The sequence below is a fragment of the Sapajus apella genome, unplaced genomic scaffold (genome assembly GCF_009761245.1).
Source record: "Sapajus apella isolate SASKATOON/1434 unplaced genomic scaffold, GSC_monkey_1.0 scaffold64, whole genome shotgun sequence".
NCBI classification, from domain to species: Eukaryota; Metazoa; Chordata; class Mammalia; order Primates; family Cebidae; genus Sapajus; species Sapajus apella.
Window position 1 is genome coordinate 3,021,690 of NW_022437004.1, and position 20,423 is coordinate 3,042,112.

At 40.3% G+C, this 20,423-nt stretch overlaps 1 protein-coding gene across 7 annotated transcripts in view; it reads left to right on the top strand.

Annotated features, from left to right (window-relative positions):
* Positions 1-20,423, top strand: part of LRRC8D (leucine rich repeat containing 8 VRAC subunit D) — a 118,504-nt gene that overhangs the window by 64,165 nt on the left and 33,916 nt on the right. The window lies entirely within an intron of this gene.

A 20,423-nucleotide genomic window follows, 5' to 3' on the forward strand; every position in this document is an offset into this window, starting at 1 on the left:
TCCTAGACTGTGGATTCTCAGCCTTTAAGGCTGCTGTTAAAATCACTACTTGTGGGGTTTCAACTGGGTAGGGAAACAAGAAAAAAAATCAGGAGGGGCTGATGATAGACCCCTTGCATGCTCCAAAACATCTAACATGTTGTTCAAGTGGTATAATTGACATATTGATGATCAGACAGAAAATGCAGAGCACTGAACGTTCGTCTCTTAGGACCTCAGTTACCTCCTTTGTAAAACAACCCTTCAGATTCTGTTCAGCACTAGCAGTCTGTGAATGTCAGTGGAGAGACGTGGGGACTTTAGAAAAGCTGGGTGCTTTCTGAAAACCCAAACAAACACCCACTGCCAGCATCCAACTCAGGAAAGGCATCTGATCCTATCAGTGTGGGTACTTTGATCCATTTCTTTCTTATTATTACTGATTCTTCTTTGTAGCTAAAGTTTATAGGAAAGCAAACCAGCTAGTTTAGAGTGTGTTTCACGTTAACCTTTTTTTCTTTTCTCATTGCTGAAGAAAGTAGGGCAGGTTGTTTGAACAGCATCTACTCATGCTACAGCCTGCACCTAAAATTGCAGATGGGCCTTTCTGCAAAATTCCTAAATGCATGAACACAGATTCTTAATTTGTTCTTTATATCTTGTTACAAAAGAAAATTATCTCACAGTAAGCCTTAGGGTGGGCTGTAGACAAGGTAGACGTGTGTAATGGAGCCCTTTCTATTTCCTGACATTAGTCACTGAAGGAAAATGCCCACGTAATAATAAAAATAATACCTAACATCTGTTCAGCACTTTGGAGCTCCCACTTGCCATGTATATTAACATCCAGATATCAGAAATCATATGTGTGATGTTATACTCTAATGAAAGCAAAGGGAAGTATTGAATATTTAGGTGCATGCATGTATTTAGGTAAGGATTTGTGGTGAAGAGCAGGCTTTGACACTGGGGAAGCAATAGCATGGGTAAGAAGCATGGAGTTAGGTAGACAGACACAGGTTCAAACCCTAACTCTTGCAGCAGGGTGATCTTTAGCAAGCTGCTTAATGTTTCGAAGATCCCATCTTTCTCATTGTAAACTAGAATTATAAATCCTCTCAGACTTGATGTGACGATGGAAAGAAATTAGGTTTGTAAAACTCAGATATGCTTGGAACCAGAGAAGGGCACAGTAACTGATAATAACAATTACTTAAATGGTGTACTATTGGATCTTGGCATCAGGAACCTTTTCTTGCCTTTGTGCCTTATACCCACACTATCACAGTTCCCACCTACATTTCTCCTTTTAAGATACCGCATTCGCACTTTCTACCTCAGTCCCACTGACATCATGCTTGATGTTGCCTCTAGCTAAGTTGTGGCAGCAACCTCCCAGACAATTACTAGTATCTCTCATCCTCCCATCTCCCCATAGCCACACCACAGATCTCATATACCATGATATGACTATACATTCTAGACCATTTCATGTTATTGTGAATCTGTACCATCTATCTGCTGCCTGTTAAATAAAACTACACTCTCTTTGGATTTTGATGTCCTCTGAAATCTGGCAAAATCTTATCCTTTGACTTTATTTCCTATGACTTCTCAGTGCAAATTTTTGGCTTAATTCACATCAGGCATCTTAACCTTCAACGTAGAGTGAACTCAGTCCTCCTCAGTGCCTTTGTTTATGGTGGTCTTCCTGCCTAAAATGCTGCATATAACATTGTTTATAAAGTGTGCATGCATGGATGCATGTATTATGAGTCATAAAAGAAACAGGAGGACCCAGAAACACATCTTCCTTTTAAAGAATGATGGAGAAATTCATATCTAGACACATTCCTCTGCTCTCCATTTCATTTCCACCTTGATAATTAATGTCCTGTTAGTGTTAGAACACATTAACTTCATAATGGCATGAATACACCCTAGTAATGATCGTACCAGCGCATTTAATAGCCTGAAGGACGAGATTTTTATGTTAGGTGTTTGGAAAGGACAGAAAGGCAATTGTAAGTTTCCCATATATGTGCACAAAGAAACATCTGTCTGGACCCATCAGAGAATCCTTATTTTGCTGTTGCTGGTATTTACTGTCTTCCTTAAGTTTGTTTTCTTTAATGGAATAAACACATTGTACTTGGGCATCAGTGAAGACCTGGTGTGCAGAGAGTTCCCTGCTGTCGTCTCTTACAAGATCCTCAGTTCCTCAAACCATGGCTTCAGGCTGCAGGCTGTGGAGGCAGAATAAGCAAGGAGTCATTTTAAGTCTACTCCCTGGTTTCCTTTACATCGGTTTTCATAAGATGTATCTCGATGTGTCTTTGACCAATAGACAAATGCTGTTTTGCTTGGTCTTCACAATGTAACATTATTCTGGTTTGTTGTGATGCTTTACCTCACTTACTTGCATTTTTCCTTCTATTCCTTTACTCTTTAAAGAAAAGTGCCGGACGTGGTGGCTCATGCCTGTAATCCCAGCACTTTGGGAGGCTGAGGTGGATGGATCACGAGGTCAAGAGTTCAAGACCAGCCTGGCCAAGATGGTGAAACCCATCTCTACTAAAAAATACAAAAATTAGCCAGGCATGGTGACACACGCCTGTAATCCCAGCTACTCAGGAGGCTGAGGTAGAGAATTGCTTGAAATTGGGAGGCAGAGGTTGCAGTGAGCCGAGATCGTGCCACTGCACTCCAACCTGGGTAACAGAGCGAGACTCCGTCTCAAAAAAAACAAGAAGAGGGTGAGAGAAGGGAGAGGAATGGTAATGGGAGAATCTGTTGTATATCATACTTCATCCATGATGAATCTCATTGTCTTTGAAATTTTTCCTCCCATTTTTAAGAGTGTAGTGCCTCATCCATGGCAGTTAGTGGAAACTTAAATATCCTAAGATTTATCCTTTGCCAATTCTGAGAGACTCTTCTCAAGTCTCAAGACAGGGAAGTGCTCTTCTCAAGTGCCCCAGACAGAAAAGGTCATTTGTAACTTCTTCAGGGATAGAAGTCATATTTAGGATTTTATTTTTCCTCTGAGTTTCTTCAAGTTTCTTCTTAGAAGTTTAAGTAGTGGAAGAAGGATCTAGTAGCTTTTATACGCTAGCTCACTCAGTAACATTTTTTTCTTATCCAATAAGGTAAGTGCTTGTTAAATCATAGTAGCAATTAAGAGGCTGCTTCTTTCTGTTAGCATTTATTTATTGTAAAGACAAGAACATCTTTTTAGAAACCTTAAAGCACTAAATAATAATCAACTTAAATAAGGTGAGAAGGAAGAAACATTTTCCTCAGTTTTTATCTCAAAACATATGTTGTATTCACAATCCATAAATTGGCAGTAACAGCAGCCTACTTCATAAAAGGGAAATATGCCTGTGAGGTTAATTAGGTTAAATACAAATATGCATATGCAGAATGATAACTTCAAAGAAAACTGCAAATTTTTTTGTAGCAAAGAGTGGCAGGGAACGCCATAAATATTAACAGTGGTCAGAAACTTACCTGATTTTTGTTTCGTTTACTTCTATGTGTTTATATTTTCCAATTTTTCCTTATTGAATGTCATTAACTTTATAATAAAAATGTCATTTTTTTTTTTTTTTTTTTTTTTTTTGTGGAGGGGGTTTTCTCTTGTTTGCTAGACTAGAGTGCAATGGCGTGATCTTGGCTCACTGCAACCTCCACCTCCTGGGTTCAAACAGTTCTTCTGCTTCAGCCTCCCATATAGCTGGGATTACAGGCACATGCCACCACACCCGACTAATTTTTGTATTGTTAGTGGAGATGGGGTTTTGCCAAATTGACCGGGCTGGTCTTGAACCCCTGACCTCAGGTCATCCACCCGCCTCGGCCTCCCAGAGTGCTGGATTACAGGCGTGAGACACCTCACCTGGCCAAAAAGTCAGTTTTTAAAAAGACATTTAAAAAATGTCTTTTAAAGAAATGATGCCAAATGATGGGTGTGTGCTGATTTGGTGATCTGTTAAATTTTATTTGTTAGAAGAAAAAAATGCAAGAGAAGTATAAAATCTGAGAAAATAAGTGACTAAATATGACCTGTTGGATATACTAATTACATGGGTAAAATCTGGAAACCTCAGATATCTGGAAGATTCACAAAGAAGGAGTTTATCTATTTAAGTTAATTAATACAGATGGAGTGCTTTGAGCAGTGCTTGGATATGATACACTTTTTTTTATTATCACCCTTGGACACTAGCATATATTATAATACCTTGTGAATGGTAGTATTCACTAAATGCATGTTGAATGAATTTTTCTAGACTGTTTATAGCTCTGGTTCATTTGGTAGTTGTGTCACATTTGGACTTTGATGCCCAGAGCTGAACTGAACACAGAATGACACACATGATCTAACAAGCGCAAAGACTAGCTGACCATCTCCTCCCCTGTCCTGGTCATTGTCCTGGTAATGGTTTTTCGTGACCAAGTCCCTTTGTTGCCTCATAGCAAGCTTTCAACCTCTGAAAACACTGAAGTATCTCATGATGAAGTAACTAAACTAGTTCTCTTTCCCTGATCTGTACTCTTGAATTTTTGAATCAAATTATTGACTTCCCTGGTAATCTAACCTTTTTTTTTGGTTTGGCCCCATCTTTCAGCCTATTAGGGTGTTTGAATTGCTAATTCTTTCTGTGCTGTATGCTGTCCTCTTAAGCTTTATGCAATCAAAATTTCTGTAGCAGTATCATGAATTTAAAATGTGGGATAGGACAGAGAGCCCTATGGCATGGCATCCTTCTTATTATGTTCTTTATAATGTTACCACCTCAGTTATTTAGTTTCTTGGCTAACGACAGATTTGGGAGCCACAGGGAGAGAGGTTTCTTAGAGACGAGTGGATTGATCATAATCTGAAATTATTATCTGATGCTTCAGGAGAAAACGGAAAAGTTGTAAAAGGACACCAGGGAAGACATGACACTATGCATTTGTCAAAACCCATAAAACTTTACAGCACATATATTCAACGTTATGTATCCAAATTTTTAAAAGTCATTTAGGAGGTTGGAGGATCCCAGGATGGAATTCAGACTATGACAAAAGAATCCAACTATATTACAAAGTATGGAATAAACTCACTGAAGAAAGTGAATGAAAAAGGGTACTGACCTAAGTAACTTAGGAACTGTATACAAACACTATGTTTTGTTTGATAAAATTGTTTCCCATGAGGATATAGGCTAATGATTCTGAAACCATTATATATGTATCCTGGAATTGAATAATTAAGTAAGTGGATAGTGGATTATGAGGGTCTTGGTTTCTCACTTTGGAATGAAAAGTTACAGATAAGCAAGGAGAGAAATGATCCATGTGGTCATGGATTTGAATTGGAGATATTGACATGAATTCATGTTTAGCTTGATATAGATACAAAATACAAAGGAATATTTATAGATATGTGTATAAACATGGGTTAGTAAACACACAATTTCTTTGCTGTGTCAGCTGAGAGGACCTAAAAGCAACAACGCCCCAGCAGCAACAAGCATACCTGGCATCCAGATATTAGTTTCTTATACCATTATCCTAAAGCACCCAGGAGTCCTCGTTCCGAAGCAGAATGACGGATTCTAGATTGTAGAGCTGGAGCAGGGAATGTGCAAGATGAACTTGGAGCATCTTGTAGTGCTGGAAAGTGAGGAAGAGCTTAAAAAGCCCCACAGTGATGAAGGTTTATCAGAGGGACACGGGAGATACTGAAATAGCTCAGTATAGCCAAAGATGAACTAATTTGAGTAACAAAATGAAGTACTAATGAACTATAACCCAAATTATGAAATTGTACCCATACTGATATAAATAAATGTTGAATCACTACATAGGGAGATAGACAAATATGTGCAGAAAAATTCCAAATGACTTATGTAGGTATTCCATCCTCAAAGAAGTGGGTCATAATAACATATCTTTTCCTTAAGTGTGGGCTGTGCGTAGTGACTCCCCTCCAAAGAGCAATGTGGAAAGGGGGAGAAACCTGACAAATACTGCTAAAGCCTGGTGAGCAAGGTTAACATCAACAGTGGTAAGGCAGGCTAGTAGTTATGCTTGATATGATGTGATGAGAATGACACTTTTCCTCTGGGGTCTTCCTCCCAGAAACCTGTAATTTCAGGCTAGTCATGAGAAAAACATGAGACTAATTCCAATTGACGGTCTTTCTATAAAATACCTGACCGGTACTCCTCAAAACTGTCAAGGTTATCAGAAACAAGGAAAATCTGAGGAGCTGTTTCAACCAAAAGGATCCTAAGGAGAGATGAGTAATAAATGTTAATATGGTATCCTGGATGGGATCCTGGAACAGAAGAACGTTAGGTAAAGACCAAGGAAATCTGCAAAAAGTACGGGCTTTAGTGGATAATGTATTTCTGTTGGTGTGTGAATTGTGACTAATCTATGGTACTATTAGTGGGAAGAGCACATTGTAACTCCTGGCAGTAACGTCACAACTTCCCTCTAAATCTAAAACTATATATTTTAATTTTTTTTTTTTTTTTTAAAGGCAGGCTGGACACAGTGGCTCATGCCTGTAATTCCAGCACTTTGGGAGGCCAAGGCGGGCAGATCACTTGAAGTCAGGAGTTCGAGACCAGCCTGGCTAACGTAGTGAAACTCTGTCTCTACTAAATACGAAAATTTAGCCAGCTGTGGTAGTATGTGCCTCTGGTCCCAGCTACTTGGGAGGCTGAGATAGGAGGATTGCTTGAGCCTGGGAGGTCAAGGCTGCAGGAAGCCGAGATTGTGCCCCTCTACTTTAGCCTAGGTAAGTTGAGTGAGACCCTGTCTCCAAAAAAACAAAAACACACAAAAAAAGTCTTTAGGATTCCAAAAGCATTGTAGGTGAGGGCAGCATATCACACCCCAGGAGCCTGGGGGCCTCTGTGTTACAAAAGTGTTGATTGATGTTCTTGATAGTGGAGCTGAGTCATCATGAACAGGTTCAACTTTGTCCTGAGAACCAACTCAGGGATGTTCTCACTACATTTTCCAGATTACAGCCAACTTTTTGGTATTTATAGCCCCAGGCTTTATATACTGTATCGTTCATTGAGTCTTTTTCCTGCCATGGTTTAACCTAGGAGTCCCCAAACCCTCCTCATTCCCTGGCAGAATCTCTGGTTCTTGGCTCAGGCACATCCATGTTTTTGATTTTGAAATGTTTTTTGACTTAAGAAGAAGTCACAAAAATAATACAGGGTTCTCCAGTACCCTTCACTCAGCTTCCCTTCATATTAATGCCTTACATACCATAGAACAATTCTAGAAGCCAGGAAATCAGCATTCATACAATACTGTTAACTCATCTAGAAACCTTATTCAAGTTTTGCCAGTTTTCCTGCTAGTGACCTCTTTGTAGTCCAGGATCCAGTTCAGGATCCCACATAGTACTTAGTCTCCTCCAAGCCATGAAGATAATTCCTTAGTTTTTGTGTTTTATAACATCAACACTTTGGAAGCATACTGGCTGGTTACTTTGTACATTGTCCATCCATTTGGGTTTTCTGGTGTTTTCTCATGATTAGATTGGGTTTATGCATTTTTGGCAAAAATACCACAGAAATGATGTGTTCTTCCAAGTTCATCATACCAAGATGCACATGATACTGATACGTTTTATTACTGGTGGCGAAACTGTGATCTGTTAGTAAGGATGATGTCTGCCACTCCATTATAAAATTATTCTTTTCACCTTTATAATAAATATCCTGTGGAGAGATACCTTGAGGCTCTGCAAATATCCTGTTTTTCTACTTTTGCCCACTATTTTTAGTTGTCATCAGTGTCGTGTGCCTGCAGCAGTTATTGCTGTAACGTTTGCCTAATGGTGATTTTCGTCTTTCCATCATTTCCTTTACATATATTATTTGGAATTCTACTTTAATAAAGAGCTGTCAAAGTGCATTCATTTTAGAAATAATAATAACAATAATGTTGATTATATTACCAGCACCCGACATTGTTATTATGACTTGCTTTGTGCCTGACACAGTGCTGACTTCTTGATTTCACTTTTATAACACCTTCTTGATTAGCTCATCTGTCCACAAGAGTTATATTTCCTGGAGAACCCTCTCCAGCTTTTCGGTGTGGATTAAATAACTCCCTTTGTTCCAGTAGTTTACATTTGCCCCTCTGCCATCATCCCCCTGCCCTCTGTGGTAACAACTCTGGGTTCTCTCACTCCACCCTAGCCTTTTGTTCTCCTGTATCTGCCTCTCCACTTCCATGTATAATGTCCATCACATCGTAAGTGCTCAGAAACTATTATTGAATAAAATAATTTTGTTTTCTGTATAACCCCACTTCATCCTACCTGAGCATGCTACATTGTTCTGTTTTGCATTCTGATAATTGTTCTTTAGTAATCAAGCCATGTGTTTGCCCCATGTGAAGCTCACAATGATAAAATGCTGGATACTTCACAGTGCTGCTGCTGTTAAGCCAAGTGTCCTGAACTCCCTCTTTCCATGCCTGAGTTGTTAAATTATGTACCAGGCTTTAGACCGATCCCTGTTAAACATCATCTTGTTTGTTTTAGCCTGCCTTTTCAACCTATGGAGATCTTTTTGATACCTGATTCTGTTCTCCAGCCCATTTGCTATCCTCTTCAGCATTGTGTGATTTCAATTGTTTCATCTTTCAAATGATTGATAACAGTGTGGGATAAAGCCAGACCAAGTTACCGCCTTCGCATTGTTTAGCACTCTGGGTGCAGTGATTCGACCTGTAAGGAATCTATAGAACTGTCACTAGATTGATATTTCTATCAAATTCATAAGGTTGTTGTATGTAACTTTGTGAACACTTTCTTGAAATCAATCAGACAAAGTTTATTTGAAATTACATGTCCTCAGCGTTCAGTTGACATGTGGTTCATTTGTTCTTTCATTCATTCATTTATTAAACAGATAATCTGTAAACATTTATGACAAGTACAGTTCTAGGTGCTGAGAATAGAGTGTGAACAAAATAGTCAAGATCTCTGCTTATGGATCCATAAGCAACCAAAAACATAAACAAGATAATATAAAATAGCTGTAAAAGCTATGAAGACAGTGAAATGAGACGTGGACCAATCAGGAAAAGCCTCAATGAAGACATGCCAGTTGAGCTAGGGCAGGAGTGATAAGAAGAAGGGAACAATGAGAAGATCTGGGGAATGAACAGTCCTGCAGAGGGATGAGCATTTGCGAAGGTCCTGAGACACAAGTCAGCTTGGCATATTCAAGCAACAGCAGGACAGTCAGTGGGCGAGAACATGGTTATAGCTTTCAGTTACTTGAAAAATATTCATGTCACTTTTTTGTCTAGAAAGCATCTAATTTCATGCTTAAAATTTGACTTTATTTGCTCATTTAACTAGGAAAAAAATGGTAGCCCAGAATTGCAAGAGAATTAGTACATTGTCCCAGGAACAAAGTATTCTGAAAACAAAAAAGAAAATACTGGAAATCATGCATTTTCAAAGATTGGTAAGAATACTCCTGTCTTCCCAAGCATACATTTTTTTCCCTGAAGTAGGTACAATGAAACCCATTCATATTGTAATGGGACGTATAGTATTGTTCTGGATGCTTTAATACCTAGTATTTTAGAATGTCTTTTATATTAGATAGTAGCCTAAAATGCCTTGAAACATGCAGTTGATTTTAGACTTAAGACCTCTTGATGATTTCAGACTTACTCTTTTTCAGTATAGTGGAAAATAAAGAGTATTGTTAGATGTATACTGGAGTAACTTAATTATCATTTGAATTGCTCTGTATTTGCAGATAATTGGTGGTGTGAGTTTTTTACTAACTTGAGATTAAAATGTGCTAAACCCTTACCTGATAACTCTCATTAGAGCAATGTATGCTGGAGGAGAGGGCTCTTGTTATGGACTGAGTGTTTATGTCCCCCACAAAATGTTGCAATCCTAACCCCCAGTGTCATGTTATTAGGAGGTAGGGCCTTTGGGAAGTAATTAGGGCATGAGGGCTCTGCCCTCATGGATGGGATTCATGCTCTGAGAAAAGGGACCCTAGAGAGCTTTCCTGCCCTTTTCTTACCATGTGAGGATAGACAGGGAAGTCATCTGTCTGCAACCTGGAAGAAGGCCCTCACCAGACCCAGCTGTGTTGGCACCCTGATCTTAGACTTCCAGATTCCAGCACTGTGAGGAATAAATGTTTGTCATTTAAGCCACCCAGCTTGTGCAATTTGTTATAGCAGTCCGGACTGACTGAGACAGCCCTGTGTCTCACTCTTCATATTAGAGTGAGCTGAGCACATAGCATTCTTGGCATCAGTAGCACAAAGGCATGAAAGGAAATGCTTGAAGATGACTGGAATGTATAGTAGAAATGTGATTCCTGTTTATCTCTGAGTGTTAACTTTCAGAACATAGGAAATTGAGATGCTCCCTTAAACATTCTTTTAGATAGCAATTTAGACAGGCAAGTTGAATTTAAATCTTTCAGGAAATTGGACAGAGTCATAGCCCCTTGGGTTTACAGGTAGTGTAAGAAAGGTTGCTGACATGAATTGGCTAAAAGTAAATGGAGAACATAGTAAACCAGGAAGATAATGTTCATGTACATTATCAGCACAATATTGAGTAAGCTGAAATACAGAAAAATAATGTGTACTTACTATTATCTGAATGTGACTGGCATAAGTAAATATCATAAAGGCAATGTAAGTCACCACTCAAATAGTTGTTTCTTTCCTTTCTCTAAGATACCAGTGCTCCATATCTTATAGGTGAAGACGATATTGGCCGACATGATATGGAAAATTCTGTCAAGTTCAGAGAGAACCATAGTGTTGAAAGAGGAAAATACTGCATTCCCTGCAAGATGCCCATGTTCTTTCATTGTCAGCTTCCAAGACCCAAATGTGTCTGTAATAGGTGAAGGCTGGCTGGGCACAGTGGTTTACGCCTGTAATCCCAGCACTTTGGGAGGCCGAGGCAGGTGAATCAACTGAGGTCGGATGTTCGAGACCAACCTGACCAACATGGAGAAACCCCGTGTCTACTAAAAAAAAAAAATACAAAAAACAGATGAAGGTCTCCCACCGTCCCACCCCATCCACCCACCCATCACTCAATCAGCAAGCAGGCTGATGTCTCAGTGCCTACAGTGAACAGTGTTCATTGACTCCTGTACTTGCTTCTCTGAGGACAGATAGGTGTGTTAGATAATTAACATTGTTTTAGAAACAAAATTATTATATGATCCTAAAAATATATCAATGTACTGGGAACACATGCAGGACTTTTACTACCCAAGAAAAGATAAGCCTACTATAGTCATGTGTAATTTTTTTCTGTGTACCACATGTATCTTCTATGAGATTTCATTTTAGGCAGCAGTTGAACTTCTGAAAAGTTGTTGAGACCTTGAACTTCTGTAAGCTAAATTATTTTAAGATGTCTTGAAAGAACTCTAAGAAGATGAATAATTATACCAATTTTTTCATGATTTTAGTAATCTCTTTATCATGTTTCTAAAGCAGTTTACATCTATGTATAATTTGTGAGGCCCAGGATAGAATGTCTCTGAGTCTGAGTCTGATACTCTGGAGGAGCACACTCAGCTCTACATGGGTAACTTTTTTATGGGAAACATCAGAAAAGGAAAGGCATGACAACATATGTTTATTAAACATTTTACATAGTGTATATATTATGTCTCCTTCTAAGAGGCAAGTGTTGAAACGTTTATTAGACATTGTAGTCCTAATATGTCCACAGATACATTCCCTAATAGACAAAAAAAATGATACATGAGTTTTAGATTTCCAGACTAACCTCCCAAAAATCTATGGCTTAAGTGACTGTATAAATACATGGCCAATAATGGCATATTTCCAGGACTTGGAGCACAAGTAAAAGTGTGGGGAGAGAATCAGTCTTGAAGACTCCCCTGTGGGTGAATGGGAGGGCAGAGGGGAGGATGAGGGTGGTAAAGGATAGATGGGAAGAGGCCAGGAGGTGGGGAAGAGAGGGGTCATAAACTTTGGATCTGGAGGAGCCCTTAGAGATCATGTCATCTGACACCATCGTCGCACAGAAGGGGAAGCAAGATACAATACATTTATGTGCCTGGCTTGTGGTCACGTAGCTAATGGCCGAGCAAGACTAGAATGCAAGTTTGTGACTCCCAGCACACTTTACACACTGGCAGTTTGCTAAGAGGAGCTGAGAAATGCACACAGTGGCTTGGCAGGGAGAGAGAGGCTGTGAAGAATTAACACAGTTAAGGGGTGCTGAGGCCAAGGGTATGTGAAGCTCCTGAATGAAGATCAGGGTCTACCACCCCTGGAGGACAAAAGTGGTATGAGAACCCAGCACACAGGTCAGGATCCTAGTCAAATAGATGAGCATTCAGGACGGAGTCTAGTCTAAGAGTAAGAAATTGCCATACTGGTGATGACAATAATTACTTTACTCTTTCCTTCTTTCTCCCTTTTTATCTTTCTCCCTTTCTCTCTCCTTCTCTCTCTCCTTGTGAATCACAGTTGTTAAAAAAAACAAGCTAAATCTATATCGTGAGAAATAAACATATTCACATATTCTCAAAAAAAATTTACTACTTGTTGGATACCTATTGTCCATTAGACATTAGACTAGGCAGTTTATTGCAGCATGATCATTTAATTTTCATAATAATCCCTTTGGAAAGATGTGGTGGTTCAGCCTTTGCAGAGGGGGGTACTGGTTGACATTCAGAGAGTTAAATGATTTGATGTCAGCAGAGTGTATTAGAAACTATTCGTTAGGTTGGGAGCAGAGGGGCAGAAGGAAATCCAAAGGGAGAGAAGTATGCAGATGTGTTCATGTGCACATTTTGATGGTAACTATTGATGTATGTGCATCTCTCTTGGCTGTACTATAGAAATGCATTCAGTAATCCAGTATACCTTCTTGTTAATATTATAATAGTATAGGTCTGTAATGCATTCTGTTAGAAGCAGTATGCTTGGTGTATTCTGTTGCGTTATGTGTCATTTTAGGATGAGTGTTAAGGGAACACAGTGTTTTAATCGGAACTCTGCCAATGCTTTTATCTAGAAGACTGTTGCCATTTTTGTCTTTGTTTGCCCCAAGAAAGATGGGATTATGTTTTTTCCTAGCAGATTGAGTTGGTGCAGTGTCTTCTTGGTTATCAAAATACTTATATAGCTTTGAGATTTAGAATTGGTAAATATTCATGAGGTGTGAAAAAGCATGATACACACTGTGCAGTCTTAATCCCACAAAACTGAATGTCATGTCTATACACACGCAGGACCCAGGAGGACATATCAAACTGTAAACTCTTTGTGATTGTAGATGACTTTGTACTTTGCTTCTTGGGTTTTTCAATTTCCTATTAGGCATACATTAACTTTTTTAAAAAAAAAATAAAGGTTATTTTTAATTATCTGAAAAAAAATATGATTTTGAAAGTCAGTAGTTTGCTCTGAGTAAGCCTACCATGATTTGAACCTGTCTGCCTTAGCCAAACCCCGTTTGATTTCTGCAGTGCTATGTTGCCCAACCAGAATCAAGATTAAAAGGCGTGGGCGGCAGAGGTGCAGTGGAGGTTGAGGCAGGGACAAGGTGCATCCAGTGAGTGCCTGGTATAGGGGAGGAGCAGCATTATCATGATGTACCTCTCCTGGCACAGCAGATAACAGAAGGAATTCCCACCTGATCCCTGTACTTGCTTCTGCGCAGCTGAATAAAGATGTCTCTGATATGTGACTGAACCTCTGTATGTGGTTAAGTGTCCACCAACAGCTGGGAGGAAAAATCTTGCGTTCCTAAAACTTTTAAAGCATTGACTATGAGCCAGTAAGCAGTCATTGGTATACTGCAGTTATTGTACCAGAGTTAACTGATGCTGTGGAAGTGAGGCCACCACATTTATTAAATCTAAAAGTAATTCATGAGAGGTTGGTGAAAAATGGAAAATCACAACCTGTTGAGGAATCATGAAATATCTATGCGTGGATGTTTAGCCTTGTACTCCACCTCTACAGGGAAGGGAAGGGAAATTATTCATTGAGCATCTCACACTGTTCCAGGTATTAGGTGCTGGCCAATCCTCACAAATTCTACAGAGGAAGTACTCTTCCTGTGGATCAGGATACTGAAGCTCAGAAAGAGCTCCTTTGCTGTGAGTCACATAGCTAGTAAATTGATTCAAACCTAGATATGACTAAATTCAGAGTCAAGTGGAAGAGGTATTAGCCTTAAACCTCAGTGGCCCCAGCAGCAAGGCCAAGATCGATGAGTATAACAGAGAGATTGGTTAATTTCATAGAAAGATCCAAAGGAACTTTCTTGTAATAAGTGCAGTTCCCAAAATCAAGCAAAGTACCTTGAAACAGATATATACATACACACACAGCTTTACTAAGATTTAATTTACATATTATAATATTCACCTGTTCTAAGCATACAACTCCAAAGTGCCTTTTAAGGTAGTATGTTTCCTGTCATTAGAAATGCTTGTACAGAAGAGGCTGGAAAATGTCCCAGATAGCGTAGAGGAATGTTCTGTTTCCATCACTGTGAAGGCCGGTGTTGAGTAACTCAAAAGCAGTGTCCATACTCTGACATATTGAGTGGCTCTTTACTTAAGTTTAAATGCTGATGGATGTAAGGAAAGGAAAGTTCCAAAAGGTGTTCCAGTTGTGCTTGTCATCTTAATTTTGGATCAACCAGATGAGTGCTTCAGCTTTGAAAACACCCAGGCCTTTAGTTCTGGCTGCATGCTACAGTTGCAGAGGAACTTTTCAATGACTCAGATGTAGATGCAAGGGCCTACCCTAGGCCCACTAAGTTGACACCTCTGGGGCTGTGGCCTAGCATTACATTAGTTTTTGAGGCCACCCACATTATTCTAGGGTACAGCTGTGCTGAAAACCACTTTCTTTGGCTGAGGAGAGGCCTAAGTATGCCAGAGGTTCATGGAGGGTCAAAGGTCCAAACCAACCTCATCCTGTTGGTGACCCCTCTTTTCTGCCTGGTCAAATGAGCCACGTCCAAGTTACTTCTAGTTTGCCAGCCATTGCTGCTGTGCCATGTCTGGTTAATTAAAGATGTCTGACAGTGTTGGCAGTTAACCAGAGGCAGTTTGTTTTGTGACCTTACCACCAGATCAACTTTGTATCTAATTCATGTCCACCAGACATTTCTGCAGAGCTTTAGGATGGAGCAGTCCTTGAGAAAAGAGTTAATGTAATTAATTCTCCATCACCTTAGCTGATCATCGTTTCTGCTTTTAGAACAATGATTTTACTCACATTTGAAAATTTTGTGTATCTATTCTTCAGTTATGCAGATCACAATGTATAGGCCTACATCAAAGGATCAATGCTTTCTCATTTGTCTTCTATGTGGAACTTGTATGGTTAAATGATTATAATGTAGTAAAGTGAAAATCTAGCCTGGGAGCTAATTGTCAGAACTGATGGCCCTGGGGATCCTTTGAAACCTCTCTGAGCTTGTTTCTTTGTAAAATGAGACCAACAATTCCTGCCTTGCAGTGTCACTTTTAAGAATTCAGCTAAAGAATATGTGTGATAATGTCTTACAACTATGTGTTTATTGCACCCCTTCCATGTGCTGGGTAGTATACTAGTCCCTGGGGAAACAAACCTGAATGAATTATGATCCCTGTCCTGGAGAATCTTACAGCTTCAGTGAAGGAGACAGACTCAAAACCAGGTAATTATATGGGAGTGTGGAGGGGCAGAAATGCACAGGATACACTTGGAGCATCAAGGGAGGATTAAAAGGACTGGGTTGTTCCAGGAAGGTTTCCCATAGGCACTGACAGCAGGCAAAGACAGGAAATTAACAAAGTAAATTGGAGAAAGCTGGGTACTTCAGGCAGCAGAAACACAGGAGGCAAAAAAACCTGTGGATGAGAACTTGGTAGAGGGACAATGTGATACTAATGCTGATGGTGTTTTATTCAATTCTTGCTTTCCCCTAGGAGAAATGACTTTTTTGGGTACACTGCATCAGAGAAGATTCAGAAGGTAAAGATGGCAAGATATGTAGGTTAGAAAGTCGTTGTCTGTTTTCTTCTTAGTTTGCCCGATTTTGTGTGGGTATTTGAAATATACCCACACAAAATGAAGTATAATACAGTTGAGTGATTTATGTCCATCATAAAAAAACTGTGACTAAAAACAAAACTTTGTCCAGGCCGGATGTAGTATATGTTTACCACTTGAGGTGGGCATCGAAGCATAGTGGTACTTACTGGAAGTGTCTTTCAGAGAAAGGAGGCTGATTTTATAAAGCCTTTGTAGCTCAGGAGGTCTGAAAACTAAGAGTTGGTCCACAGCCCACACAGAGCACTGAAGACAAGCTTCTCTTGAGCCTCACACTAATTTTTCTTTCTGTCCCAATTTTTAGGCAGCAAAACCACAGCAGCATCTCGTGAAGACTATTGTTAATGCAGCTGTCTCTGTTGGTTTACGTTGGTCTTATCCTCACCCTGTTTCCTTTACAACTGTACTATTGTAGGAATCAGGAACCACAAAGCCAGGTATCCAATGGTGATTTCAGTTATTTGCCACGGCAAACGGAGGCCAGAGGAGTCAGGGAATGTAAGGGGTGCATAATTCTTGTGCTGTAGGCTTTCCTGCCGTAGGTTGTCAAGTGTGCTCCACGGCATCCAGATACCAGCCAGGCTTCCTCTGCCCTGGGAAACAGACTGTGCCCCATGCATCTCTAGTCTAGCAAATCCTATCAGAAGACAAAATGGCTTCATAAAAAACAGAGTGACAACCTCTTCTCTCTTGCCTCTTCTGCCCGACTCTGTTAACAGGCAGCATTTGGGCAAGAGAGCCTGCAGGGCCTTTCACGGCTGGAGTTCTCCCCTGTTTGTCTGAGCTCTGATTCCCCATGCTCTGTAAGCGTAAAGGAGATATGCTGGGTGGAAAGAGCTCTAAAGAGGCAGCCAGGAAGCCAGCTTTCAGGTCCATCTCTCCCTCTAACTGGCAGCCTGGCCTTGGGTATATCGTCAGTGGACAATAGTTTCTCTCCGATAAAAGGAAAAGATTGGGTTTAGATTGTTTCTGAAGCTCTGTCTGGATTGAACCTGGCAGGATTTGTAATTGCTCACCTTACTCTAACTGCGTCATTGCCTGATCCCCAGCTGTCCTCACCTCTGCCCCTGCGCCGCCCTTTCACTCTCACTGTCTCCTTCGTACTTCCCTTTGCATCTGACCTGCTCCTGCCAACTCTGTTCTTTCATGCCTGCCTCTCTGTATCTAGAGGGAATACTTTGGTGCCCAAGCAGGGCTAGATTACCAGATAGGCAGATTAAACATGTGTTTGAGACACCTGAAAAGCAGATACCCCACTCAAATATGGTTGTTTGTTTTTAAGAATTTGATATTTGCTGCTTTTTCATGAGAAAAAACAGACCTTTGCTGGACTTTTCTTATATCTATTTTATGGTTTATTATTTAAATTTGACTTCTATTTGGAGGAACACTGTAATTTTCTTTTTTCGGTACTTTCTGCCTCTGAAGTCATCTTTTTTCTCCTCCTAAACTTCTTGGACTCAGCCTTTCCACTGAAGCCTCACAGAGGTAGGGAGATGCTGCTTTGCTCTGCCGTTTTCTCTGTACCGGCCTTGTGTGTGCTGCTTTTAGTGTAGTAACACATTTCTCTATAACACAACTCACTCAAGTGTTCCACTTGATCGTGTGTGTTGTTTTGTTTTTGTTTTTTTTTCGAGACAGAATTTTTGCTCTGTTGCCAGGTGCCAGGCTGGAGTGCAGTGGCGTCATCTCGCTCACTGCAACCTCCGCCTCCCAGGTTCAGGCAATTCTCCTGCCTCAGCCTCCTGAGTAGCTGGGACTACAGGCACACACTACCACGCCCAGCTAATTTTTTGTATTTTTAGTAAAGATGGGGTTTCACCATGTTGGCCAGGATGGTCTCGATCTCTTGACCTTGTAATCCTCCCACCTTGGCCTCCCAAAGTGCTGGGATTACAGGCTTGAGCCACCACGTCCGGCCCTTGATTGTGTACTTTCTAGGTGAGCATCTCCATGCTGGGGGCTAGACCCTGGGGCAGAGATAGGCCAAGAAGATAGGCACAAGGCGTGAGACACACTCATCCTCCTCCAAAGCTTATAATTGAGACACATGTTTTCTCCACAACAATTAAGCACCAGAAATGGCCATACATACTTGAAAGAGTGCAGAGCAGTCTCTGGAAGATGCTCCTGCAGAAGAGACCTGGAAGAGAAGATGGTGGAAAGTTTAACCATACTAACCTGATATGAATATCTGAATGGCCTGCTACCATTTATTTCCAAGCCCTAAATCCCATGATTGTGGACTGTTGGCTGTTACTCATTTTCAGAGCTGCCCCAAACCAGTTTCTCCCAGACTCAAGCATTCTCTCTTTCTGTCTTCATCTCTCTCCTGCCCTGCCTTTTGTCCTTTGAGCCTGCCCACTTAGATAAGCTGCTATAGCCACTGAGAAGAATGACCAAGTTGAGTCCCTGAGCCCACAGAATAAAAGGATGTTTTATAATGGGTTCAGTCTGGTTGCCTAGGGGGGAACATTTGTCTTTTGCACAGTCCTTAAGTAATCCCCAGTTTCTTATTTTCATCGTCTGGTTAATCCCATGTCATTGCCTTTGAAGTTAAATAAATTGATTGCTTAATGTGCACTGGGCACTGTTAAGTGCAGACATGTATGGGCTCACTAAATCCCCACCACAACCTCTGAAGTGAGTACTGTTGTCTCCCTCTTACTGAGAAAGACAGAGGGGAACAGACGTGTTAGGTAACACACCTGACATCACACAGCTAATAAATGGCAGAGCCAGGATTCTTGGCTCTGGCAGTATGACTCCTGTTTCTCTTCTCTTAATCATTGCACGGTATGTACTCTGAATGCAAAGGCAGAGAGGGTAGAGTGGTGTAGTGTGCTGGCGACGGCGTGGGGAAAGCAGTGGCGCTCTCCATTTGAGTAGATGAACTGATTTTCAGTTTCTTTCTCTCACAGTGAAAGTTGTTTGAATCGTTAGTGAGGAAATTTCGGAAAATGCTTCACCTTGAATAGATTAGGTAATATCTTATCTTTTCTCTGTAATGACATCTGTTTAATTCTCTTCATCACATTTTTTTGTTTGTTTGCCTAGTATTTGATCAAAATTAAAGTTGTCTGTCCTGATGCCTTTTCAATGAGGTACACAGTATCACATTGCAACATGTAATTTACACTCATGTGACACTGTTCTCACTGTTGTGAGAAATGGCAGGATTAGCAGAAAGGGTGGTATTAGATATTTTATCTCCTTTAATCTGTGGGCAAGCATGGTTACACATATTGGAATATGTCTTTTCAGGATTCTGGTGGACTTGGTTGGTTTATTTTAAGGATGAGAGTTTCCTCCAGAAAGTTAAACATTATTATATCTGGTGCTTTACCATATTTACTTTTTGGGGTGTTTGCTGATGTTCATAACTGTAGTAATAACTGTGATTCATAAAAAGGAATCTCTTATTTTACGAACATTTCAATCTGGTGTCTTGAGTTGAGCCCAGAAACTTTATAGCTGGCTCTGAATTGATTTCTCCTAAAACATAAATGTATTTTAAAGATTCTCTTAATACCTCTTCCATCTGATATTCACATGTCATTTTATTTAATGATTCTAGAGGCTTGGAAGGCTGCTAAAAGTCATTGTTTTTGCCTTTGAGAATAATTATCATCATGAAATCCCCAGGTTAGCCTGAGACCATCTAACCTTCCCCTACTCAGGATTTAAGCCGGTTTCTGTGACTCCAAGGACAAACCAGAAAAGTGAGGGCCTAAAGAATTAGAATTAAAGTGGGTGGGACAAGATGAAAACACTAAAAGTAGAGATAGCTTTCTGAACTATCTGGAAGGATCTTCCTCACCCATCCCCAATACTTCTATCAAAGCTAAAAACATTTCCCCCTTAGTTTGGCTCCTTCGGAAGTCCCTAGGCTCAGTTGCAGTTTTCATTGCAGCTGTAAGTGACCATCTGACCACTGGTGAATTCAAGAAAGTTGGACCTTCTGGCTCTTTTTGGAGTTAATGGAGCATCCTGTAGTTTAACAGATGTGAAACTGTTTTTTTAGAAGTATCAGCTGCCTACTGGTCTGGTTCCTGGGCTGTGCCTTTTTGGTTCAGCCCAGGGGAAAGGAAGGAAGGAAATAAAATGAAATGAGTTCATTCACTTTTCTTCCTTAAAAGGACTGCAGGAATACAGGAGAAGGATCAGGGATATCTGAACTCAGTGAATTAACTTGTTCTTCTGTCTGCTCCAGGTTCTATCATTTGGTTCTTGCTGACATGCTTTACCTGGAGCTCTGTTGGCCACTCCTGCACTGCCCAGGTATTAGGACCAGACACTGTAAA